This window comes from Sinocyclocheilus anshuiensis, unplaced genomic scaffold (genome assembly GCF_001515605.1).
Source record: "Sinocyclocheilus anshuiensis isolate Anshui unplaced genomic scaffold, SAMN03320099.WGS_v1.1 scaffold1530, whole genome shotgun sequence".
Classification (NCBI taxonomy): Eukaryota; Metazoa; Chordata; class Actinopteri; order Cypriniformes; family Cyprinidae; genus Sinocyclocheilus; species Sinocyclocheilus anshuiensis.
In genome coordinates, this window is record NW_015542493.1 from 457,794 (window position 1) to 469,679 (window position 11,886).

General features: G+C 37.1%; 1 protein-coding gene across 2 annotated transcripts in view; it reads right to left on the bottom strand.

The window, feature by feature from the left end:
• LOC107694116 (tyrosine-protein kinase RYK-like) overlaps positions 1-11,886 on the bottom strand; it is a 56,776-nt gene that overhangs the window by 25,919 nt on the left and 18,971 nt on the right. The gene's annotated exons all lie outside the window — the stretch shown is intronic.

An 11,886-nucleotide genomic window follows, 5' to 3' on the forward strand; every position in this document is an offset into this window, starting at 1 on the left:
GGCTTGGAGAGTATTTACTTAAACACAGTTTATGTCTTAAGTGGAGGAGAACAGTTGGGAGAAAATCCGATGTGTGTCAATATTTTGTCTTAAAGTGACAGACTGGCGCTGGTGCCATCAGTTAAACAAACAACAAAATGCAAAGACAAAATCACTCACAGCTCTTAATCTGAATTACGTTATAGCTTTACTAAGTATTAATCTATCAATACATACAGTGAAAACTGTAATTACTTAACTTACTTGTAATACTTAATTACTTGTAATTACTTACCTGAACAGTAATGTTAGTAGAACTTCATGGAAAAATGACAGCACTGTTTATTTCATTTCATTTGTATATTTGTTTTATTGTATTTGTCAGTTTGTTTTACTTTGTTTCTTTGTTCATGTTCTTACTGTATCTTATGTATAAAACACTAAAAATGCCTGCACACTGGTGCATTTACAAATTGATGTTTTATATTCATTTCATTAAATGTTTATTTTACATTTCAGAATATAAAGCAATGTTAATTCAGCTCTTATATATAACAAAAAGTACAGATAAGAATACCGTTAAAGTACCGAATCGATAAGCAATATCGATAAGAGTAGTAATACCGTTAAAACCTTAACGATACCCATCCCTAATCAGGACTGACAGAATTTAAACAGTTAAACACATTTCATATTTTCACATTCACACAACCACCCTGCCTCAAGAGAGGAGTAAAATATAGTTTCATAATGCCAGGCTCCATCTCCGCTCTCATATGAACTCTGTATTTCACCATAAAAACATCCTATGTGCTCATTTAGGCTTAATGTATTCCCCAGCGCCTGGAAGTATATGATCCAAGAGGAAACCATGGCAACAATACATAAAATACATTCTTTCAGTGTGGTGAACAACCACTGTCTGACATAGTTCCACTTCCTTGGAGGTTCTGGAGCAAGATCTGGATCCATTATATCACAGAGGGCAGGTATGACAGCCACTGAAATATGATTGCAATTTCCAATCAGGAGGATATGATTTACAACAGGCTCAAGTGTTCATGTTGATATTCTAGAATGTTTCCCATTAAACTGATGGGACCTTTGAAACCACCAAGAATGCCGCCCAAGTTTTGACCACAGTTCATTCCTCTCTCTCTCTAGCCTGTCCATTTAGAACCACTTGGAATGGTTTTCATCCATTATACCAAGAACAATATCCTCAGCTGCCACCTCCACCATACAGAGAAGGGAAAATGTTCAAGTGTAGTATGTTTATGTTTAAGGACTTCACCCCTCAAAGCAAAACATCTCCGCTTTCCCCTGCCTGGCCTCCATTTTCTAACGACGCTGTAATCTAAACAGTGTTTCCTTCCCGGCTACATTCCTGGGAGAGACTCGACCTGAAATGCCTTTCTCCCAGGCAGCACAGCACACCTGCGATCCCAGTTCCACTTGAATGATGTGTAATAATAACTGTAACCAGCCCCCAATGAACAGCTGGAGAGTGGGAGTGATGATGAACACAAGAGCGAAATCTGAAGTGGAGGCTGATTCCCACACGAATGAGACACAGTGATGTGTGAAGTTGATTGACAGCGCGGAATCTTCTGCCATGCCTTGGGGCAAACCTTATCATGACTGAAAGGCCCCATTGTGGCTGACTGGAGCCTGTCAGTCTGTCATGGGGTCTGCACAAACATAAGGGGATGGGAGTACGTGTACATACCCTTTCTAAAACATAACTTAGCAAACAACAGTAGATGATTTTATTTTTTTTATTTATTTTTTTTTTTTGCTAAACTTTTTAGATGATTTAGATGCATACCCTTAGAGACAACATAAAAATCAATATACACTACTGCTGGCCAAAGGTAGCAATTTGATCAAAAATAGTAAAAAAAAAAACAAAAAAAAACAGTAATATTGCAAAACATTACTACAATTTAAAAATATCTGTTATCTAGTTTAATACACCTTAAATTTTAAGCAGCCATTACTTCAGTCTTCAGTGTCACATGATTCTTCAGAAATCATTCTAATATGCTGATTTGCTGCTCAGAACATTTTCTTATTATCAATGTTGAAAACATTTGTACTGCTTAATATTTTCTGTGAAAACCATGACTCATTTTTTCATGAATCTTTTATGAATTGAAAGTTCAAAAGAATAGCCTTTATTTAAAATAAAAATGAGTTGTTAACATTATAAAAAAATATTTTGACGCTTTTAATCAATTTAATGAATCCTTGCTGACAAAAAAGAAGAGAAACGAAAAATAAAACTTGTTAACCAAAAACAATGTTAACCAATAATGTATAGCACATTATGGAAGCTTAATGTGTTTGTAATGACCTTTGTTTTCATATTTTTCCAAAAGTTCCATATAGGAACAAACATAAAATCTATTATTTCTTTATTTATTTTTTGCTTGTTGGCACATATTATTCATTATTCATTCAGCCTAGTTGAGAAGCAGAAGTAGTTTTGATGGAAGTTAAAAGACTAACATTTTTTAGAGATAATCTGAACTGAGGAATTGTGCACAATAAAATGGGAAGCGTATTGCAGCAAATAGGCTGCATTTTGATTTCATATAGACTTAAATGGTTCAAAGAGAAATTAATTCAGACCATTTCTTGACATAATCTCATGTCCACTTCAGTAAAGACTTTAAGCTCTTCCCGACTGACATAATCCTCCGAGCCCAGAGGAAAAGAAAATCAGCCAGCTGTGAGAAACTACTGAGGCGTGACTTATACTACAGATATACCCACAGACTTGAGACTAATTAAAGTTCTCATGTCTTGCACCATGTGACCTGTCTGGACCTACTTTTGTACCCCACTGCTTTGATACCCCTTGAAAAAAATTAAGCCATGTGAGTAGTAGACTCGCATAACCAGACCACTCACTGCTGCTCACTGTAGCTTATTCTGGCCATGAATCTTCTGCCACTTAGAAAGGAAGAGGCAATTTGACTGACATAAATCAACCATCTTTAGTTCACATTGCCATTTAATCTAAAATAGATTTACAAAAATAAAAATAAAAATAAAATAAAATAAAAAATAGCTTTATTCAATAAATTGAATCAATTTGTGTCCCTTTACTTTCAAGAAGTTGCATAGAACCAACCAGATTGGAACTGGAAATTTCAGCCAACTTTTGTCATTTGTGTATGTAATGTGCATCAAATGGTCAGTGAACAGACTGTGTCTGTGCTATCATCTGAGGAATGACTAAATGACCAGAGGCAGGAAAAGATGAAATTATAATGAAAGAATGGATAGAAGGGACTTCTTAAATGAAATTCCTTCTCTCTCTCGATCTCTGGCACTGCAATGATGATATATTGAGAAAGGAATTTGCAAGAGAAACAAGTCTTAGCTCAGTCATAGGCTGAGCCCACAAAACAGTGGATGAAGAGGGTGTTGAAGTTCATGGGTCAAGTGTGCTCAACCCTCTGACCAGAGGTTTCAAAAAGAAAGCAGGCGGTTGTTTGAAAATAGTTTCCTGTGTGTCATAAAGTGCTCCCACCCTTGAAAAACTGGTCCATTACAGGATGATTAGGAGAACGAGTTTATTATAGCATATGTGCAGCCTGTGTTTCCAAGCTTGTTTATTTGTGACTCTGTGGTGACCATTTTTATCCTCTTTTCTTTATGCTCAAGTAACAAGTTTGTTTCAAAAGAGCTGCAGTTAACCATACATCTTGGAGAAAAAAAAAAAAAAAGTGGTTTCCACTTGCTGCAAAACAAAATCTTTGCATCCCCCTCACGGCAGTACTCTGTAATGTATTTTTATGTGGCTTCAAAAACCCTTTCATGGTTCAATTACTTCCACTCTGAAAAAGCAGAGACCAGGGAGAAAACATGTCCACGGGCAAGACGTCGATACAGCATTATGTCGGTGAATCTTGCTCAAAGAGCTTGCCAAAGATCCAGCACTGTATGGGAGTCATCTTGGGGGAAAAAAAAAAGACATGGCAGAATTGGGAAATGCAAAGAGAACAGGCAAGATTTAAATGCTTATATAAATCAGAGTGGTATGTCAATAACTTCTAGAAAAAAAAATACCACTCTATGGTGGTTTAAAAATCGTAAAAATGTACTAGTTATGATGTAACTACTTCAAAACATAGTAAGAATTTGTGTTTTTTTAAATGTGGTCTAGGACTCACAACAAGACTTTTCTGTTTTGAACACTCAGCGCAGAATAAAACTGAAGTTACAGACAATACATGAATGAAAAGGCAATGATTTACATCCATGTCATTCCCCACTGCCAAAGGTATATAGACCTGCGGTTTTGGATTTCTTGGCCTCTGGAGATCACATTTCTGTCTTTAGAAAGGTACAACAAAAAACTGAGAGCCAGGAGAAGAGGTAAGCACAGGTAGAACAAAGAGGCTCCTGTACTCAGGGTCCGATTTATCCTCAGTCCCTCAATGCACAGGACATAACAGCAGCCAAGCTCAGAGAGAGAGCAGGACGGAGGGGAGAGCAGCTGTTATGTATTGATCAAGTTCTAGCATAACAAACCAAGTAAGAACTCGACAGGCAGATAAAACCTTCAGTTAACAAGCAGGCTTGAAGTATGTCAAGTATTTCAAAAGCTTGATTTTAGAACCTTCATTTTGGATTTCAAACCCTGGAGTGCTATATCCAATTGAGCCATTAATTATAATGCTGTATAATTAATCATATAACTATGTAACTTATGTCACACAATTTTAGCTGATTCCCAGTTAGTTTACATTTCATTTTTATGTATGTTTTTAACAATTTCTTTGAGTAACAAAAAAAAAAAAAGCTTTTTCAGTAAATATGTAAATATTGTGCAAGTTACTTAAAAAAATTTAAGCAAATGCACTTCTGTTCAAAGGTTTGAGGTTAGTACAATTTAAAAAAAAGACACTTTTATTTAGCAATGCATTAAAAGTGCATCAAACGATCAAGTGACAGATCAAAAGTGACTTTCCACAAAAATAAGGTGCTGCTTAACAACTAAAAAACTAATGTTTTTTAACACTGATAAGAAATGTTTCTTAAGCGCCAATCTAGCATACTGGAAGGATTTCTGAAGGACCATAAATTAAAAACTGAAACGAAAAAAAAAAAACTGCTGTGCTGTCACTGGAACAAATTACGTTAAAATATATTAAAGGGATAGTTCACCCAAAAATGAAAATTCTGTCATTAATTACTCACCCTCATGTCGTTCCAAATCCGTAAGACCTTCGTTCATCTTCGGAAAACGAATTAAGATATTTTTAATGAAATGTGAGCGCTCTCAGACCCTGCATAGACCGCAACGCAACTGTAATGTTCCCAGGTCCAGAAACGTAGTAAGGACATCGGTAAAACAGTCCATGTGACATCAGTGGCTCAACTTCAGTTTTGCGAAGCTACGAGAATACTTTTTGAGCACAAATAAAACAAAAATAACAATTTATTCAACAATTCTTCTCCCCCGAGTTACGTCTTCCACCATTTTAGAGTATCACAACACATACGCACGCTTTCCCCTAAGCATAAACAACGCTGATTACGCAGATTACATTCATGCGCACACTTTCTCCCCCGAACATAAACAACGCTGATTATGTCGATTACGCTCTTGGGTGCTGTCCAAAATGGCGGAAGACGTAACTCGGGGGAGAAGAATTGTTAAATAAATTATGTTATTTTTGTTTTCTTAGAGTAGGCCAGAATGTGTGGACATTTGTAATGAGAGATATGTATGCACCTAGTTCAAGGTTCACAAGATGCAGTGTTTGCACAGGGGTGTGGAAGCCAAAGGGGCAGAGGGGTCAAACCAAATCTAAAGAGAGTGGTAGAACATGCAAAATAAGGAGATCTGGAGTCTCATTATCATCAAGAACGTCAGCATGGCTGCTATATTGGAGACCCTCGAATGTAAGAGTTCAGCACAGATGGTCAGGAGGGTAATCAGTGTAATAACAAACAGGTGTGGACTAAAAGTAAATGATAAACTAGCAGGTAGGCAGGACCAAAGTGCAACACTGCAATGGACAGAAAACCACTTTCAGATGTGACTGTGGCACTTCCAGGCTACTTTTCATAAAGCTGAACAAGTTGTCCATAATAAACTGAACTGGACGGGGTGGGACAGAACGGCAGCAAGCCCAGCGGAAATGGCACTGGTGTCACAACCTAGACGGCTGGTGAAAATAACCCGAACTATGGTGAAGTGTTGGAAGAAAACGTCTCCCAGCAGAGGTCTGACCTCTGGAGGACCACAGCCCAGTATGGGATCAACTGCAATTACCACACACACATTCTCCCCTGTGAAATTTCAAAGGGGTTCTGCTGGTGTTGATAGTCTGAGATCTCACTAGCATAACAAATGAAAGAAAATTAATTTTCCACACTTAAGGAAAGTCAGCTTCACCAAGAGACTGCATTCAGACAGCCTATTTAAGATGAAACCAAGACATGAGTGCATTCATTTTTATCCATTTCACTACAAACCCTTCAAAAATACAAACCATATACAGGACTTCACACATCAACGTTGAGTTCTATAGACCAACATGTCTTTTCATGCAATGGAATGTCCTATAGAGGGAGACAGGATCTGACAAAAGATTAACACAACCTCAGATTCTAGAGATATTCTCATCTGCTTGTGTGATGACAAGTTTGATGTGTGATGGAACTTTTGAGTTTTCCACATTTTCTGAGGAAAGTGGTGGTGCTCATCCACCACAATGCCATGGCATTATGATGTAGTGTTTTGAGTGTTTTTTATTGTTGCTAGTGGTTAAACTCGTAGTTGATCCGTGATCCGTACGGACCAAGCCCCACGGTTCGGCAACGCATGTGATCCGCGGATTAATTGCAAAATGTAACCATAATAGAGTATAAGTTCATCATTTGTTCGTATTTACACAAGCAAGCGAATTTTAAACAATTCCAGAGAGAAAAGGCGAAAGGGAACTCGATTCGTTACTCGCGCGCTGTTCTCTACGGGCACAGCCGCACACACATTGACGCGTTTAAGATGGCGCGCGAACACCGAGCCGAATCCTCTTCTGAATCCTCTGAACAGACACATACACAAAATAATGACAAAATACCCATCTCGACAATCATTCAGGTAAACGCAGTCAGCCTGTTGTATTTTTCTATGCTTGTAATTTGTGTATTTGTTCTTATTTTTACTGGCTGTTCTCTTGTCTCTTTAATCATGTTTAATCTTTCTTAGTTAATCTAGTAGTATTTGTTGTGGTATCAAAGAAGTACTTCGCTTTAAGTAATAAATGGAAAGCACAGTATTTCTTACCTGAATAAAAACTTACTAAACCTGAAAAACTTAGTTTCATAGCTCTCTTTATTCTATTGCATTTATTTGTGCTGTTGTTTGCCATGTATCGCTAGTCAAAAACTAGGGCTGCACGATAAATCGCATGCGATATTTCATGTGCATCTTGTCAGAAAGCCGGTTCTGTAATCAACGGTAAATCTGTGATCCATTGAACCACTAATCGTTGCTATGCCTTACTGACACAAATCAAAAGTGTCCATGTCAGAGCTTCTATGACATCCTGGTCTCAAGATGTAGTTTGAGTCGCTCTTTCAATGCAAGTCTACAGGATTCCTTTGCTTGTTCAATTGTCTGCCAGGTGAGAATCGCAAGTCTGATCACTTAAAGTAACAGAATCTCTCTTTAAACAGCCACACAAGTTCTTGTGTTAAACAATCTCATACTATGTCTTTATGAACAGTCTGAATCAAAGTTTTGGTGTAATGGACTGTAAATGGAAGGACATACATCTCTCAGGTTTCATTAAAATATCTTCATTTGTGTTTCCAAGATGAACAAATGTCTTAAATGACACGAAGATGAAAAAAATGATGACAGAATTTCAATTTTTGCATGAACTGTCCTTTTACTTTATGGTAACTTTAAGACAACCACCAATAACAACCAAAAGTTAAAGTAATATTTTTATTCATATTTTTAACAGAGAATCTTTTCTTCTGAACATTTCTACAGTTCTAACAGTATCCTTCAAACTGTGTAAGACCAGGGTCAACAACTTCTTGTTATATTGGTACACAAACCATTTCCTTAATTTACTATGCTCCCTAAAAGGAAAACAAAATTGTTATTTTTATGTTATAGCTTGTAAGGAGTGAAATATGGAGACAAATTCAGATAAATATTTAAGTTTCCAGGATTCAAACCACTGTGACTGCATTATTAACTGAATAGGTTGATTTTTTTACACTTTAAACAGCCTACCATGTATTCTAAAACAGAAAAAGTTTCAAACAAGAGTGAAAAGAGAACAGACTAGTGTACAATTAAATAATAGGTAGAGTCATGACCAAAAAAGGAAAAAAAAAAAAAAAGGAAAAAAAAAAAAAAAAAAAAAAAAGGAAAAGGGGCCTACCCCCCTCCATTTAGTGTGGTAGTTCGAATAGACAAGCATACAAATGAGAATACTACTGCCAGTCATTCCTATTCTATTCATGGACTCCTTTTGTAATAGCTCCCTGCTCGTCTTTCAGCTTGCCTTGAAAGCTTTCTTCAACCTCTTTTCTAGCTTTGGGCACATGTTCAAGTCGAGTGACTATGCGGGCAAAGCACAAGAATCTTTCAATGGTGCCATACTTTGCCCTGTTATTTTAGAAGCAGCTGTAAGGCATCTTTAATGGGGAATGATTTTACTTGATACAGGCTGTGGTTTCAGGCTTGGTGGCATTCCAGTCAACCATTATCTCTTCTACCATCACTAGTGAAAATTTGATATGGTGTGCTGAGCAAAGGGCAGAAAAATCCTATAATATAGCGCCCACTTTCCACTACTTCAGTAGATGTGATGCTCTCTACGGATCACTAATGGATCTTCCATTTACCGCAGGCAAAAACAGAAGTACACGCACAGGAAACTAAATGCAACTGACGCATTAAGTGAAACAACCTTTGGAATGAATTGACAGTAAATAATCTTTTGTATTTTAATTAGTAACTTGTCATTTATAAGTTATCTAGACTTTTATTTTAATCCCAATTTGGCCACAACAGATTAGCAACATGGGTGTGTGGGAGGCACAGGAAGCCCCAGGTGCTTCAGCAGGGGTATAATAAGTGTTTAAGTGTGTGTGTGTGTGTGTGTGTGTGTGTGTGTGTGTGTTTATTTATGTGTGGTGACCAAAACTCCCTGAAACCCCCCCAGCGGTGAAGGATTTATAGGCTCGGACAGAGGCAAGCACATTTGGAGAAATAATTACTAATACAGCCAGAAAGTATCTCAGTAAATGACAACACCACATGAGCATTGCTAGGAAGTTCTGGGTGTCCTTAAGTGTTGTGCTGCTTTCCCCAGGTTCTGTGTGTTGAAGTCAACATGAAAACAAAAGTGACAAAAAGTTCTTCCTTAATAATTGTGGTCTTTCTCCAGACCTCTTCAGTGCACACTACTCCGAAGAAAAAAAGTTTGTCTTTGAAATCTATCATCAAAATATAATAACTCACTCGGACACATAACTTTATTTATGTGTTATTTACATAATACTTTATTATTTTCTCCTATGTAATCAAGGCCACTTAACCATGGATAGCTGGCTATTGACATTTCACAATCCAATTTGAATATCCTGTCTCACTCAAAAATGCATCACAGTATGCAAATAAAATTGTTATGAATGTTTTTACATGTTGACCTTAAAGGGCTTTATCTGGTAGCTTTTGTACGATGGCCCAGTAGTGCACCACACAACGAAATCTCCACAACACAATGGAAACAAGCCACAACACAATAAAATTAGCACAGCACAATGGAAACAAGTCGTAACACAACAAAATTAGCACGACAATGGAAACAAACCACAAAACAATGAAATTAGCACAACACAATGGAAACAAACCACAAAACAATGAAATTAGCGCAACAACAGAAACAAGCCACAGTACAACAAAATTAGCACAACACAAAAGAAACAAGCCACAACACAACAAAATTAGTCCTATGCGTTGTGTTATGGCGATATCGTTATGTTGTGGAGATTTCGTTTTGTTGTGCGCTACTGGGTCACCACACTTTTGCCTACAAAAAGTTTTCCATAGTTGTTGCCATGTTTAAAATATTTGGCCGAACAGTCATATTTTTCCACTGACATTTGCAGTTATACAAAGAAAAGTTCTAATAAATATAAAGAATTTAGAGAGCTTCTTTGGATTTGATGTAGATCTGTGGCAGAAAGGTCAACCAGGTGTTTTGTAGGTTCACATTTTGGGCCCAATGTTTGCAGTGTTCTGGGAACAAACTTTTGGCCTCAGACATACAGAGTTCAAGTCGCACTTTAAATGCAGACAGATTTGCTTCAGAGGGCAGTAACAAGTAACGGCGCAGAAAATATTCCGACTGGAACTACCATGTCAGTTTTCGCTGCCCACTTAGCCTTTATTTCATTACAGTACACCATGTCATCACACTGAAAAATTGAAACAGGCCATCGGTTTAAGGTCACCTACATTCTTTACTAATGAAACACTGTAGATATCATCATCTGAAAAGTGTTTGTTCCATTCCAAATGCTCACAGAGGTAATAGATAAAAGCAACTGTGATGATTAACATCAAACAAGATTACAAAGACCAATCCTAGGGCTATTCTTCAATCCAGACACAACCGCTCCTCAAAGTAATGGAACGTAAAGTTACATATATTATATTACATTCGTTTTTAAACATGTTTATAGGCACCACATCATAGGGCTTTCAGTCTTTGGCTCCTAAACAGAAACCTTTAGGAGCCAAATGACCTTTTTAGATGAAAAACTATAGATAAACATGTTCAGAAGTCTTCAATTCATTGAGTACAGCTTGTTTAGGCCTACATTTTAACAATCATCACGTCTATGTGCTATAGAAGTTTTAGTAAAAACTATAACTAAAGACAATTTAAGAAAGACAAACTACATTTTTTCTAATTGTGATTATAAATTTGACTTTTATTAAAGGGGTCATGATGTTGCTAAAAAGAACATTATTTTGTGTATTTGGTGTAATTAAATGTGTTTATGCGGTTTAAGGTTCAAAAAACACATTATTTTCCACATACTGTACATTATTGTTTCTCCTCTATGCCCCGCCATTCTGAAACGCATCGATTTTTACAAAGCTCATCGGTCTGAAAAGCGAGGTGTGCTCTGATTGGCCAGCTATCTAGTGCATTGTGATTGGCCGAATACCTCAAGCGTGTGACGGAAATGTTATGCCCCTTACCATACTGTGATGGTGTGTCCCGGCCGGAGCGACGAGACAAAAACATTAAAACCCATTATAAACGAGGCATTCGTTTCATCCAGTGGGGACATAATTATGGATTATAATGACTTGTACGGAGGGCTGGGCGATAATTCGATAACGATAATTATCGCGATATAATTTTCCTCGATAAAACGATATGAAGAGTTCGATAAATGTTCGATATAATGTTTATGCGCCAAAAGCAGAACGAAACAGCGCGACTCATTTGAAGCGTGCCACACGGACCATTTATCCGCTCGGATCAAAGTTCAAACTGCCGCGCCGCGCGAGCTCACTAGAGCAGATGCGTTTACTCGGTCACGCAAGCAATCTACACCGCCATCATTTACCATGGATTTACTGTAGTAACACTCACTGCACAGGTATATGTGTGGTTTTAACTGTGTTTATCATGATTTAAATGTATGCTACAATTGGAGACCAATGCTTAATTAATAAAAATAAAAAAAAACCTTGGTCAGAATAAATTTAACCATATAAAACTGAGGTTGCTACAATTTTTACAGATGTTACTGATTTTAATAATGAACAAAAATTTACCTCTGCATCCTAACTCAAGCTACTATCAAATGTGCATTTCTAAGAGACAAAAAAGTGAT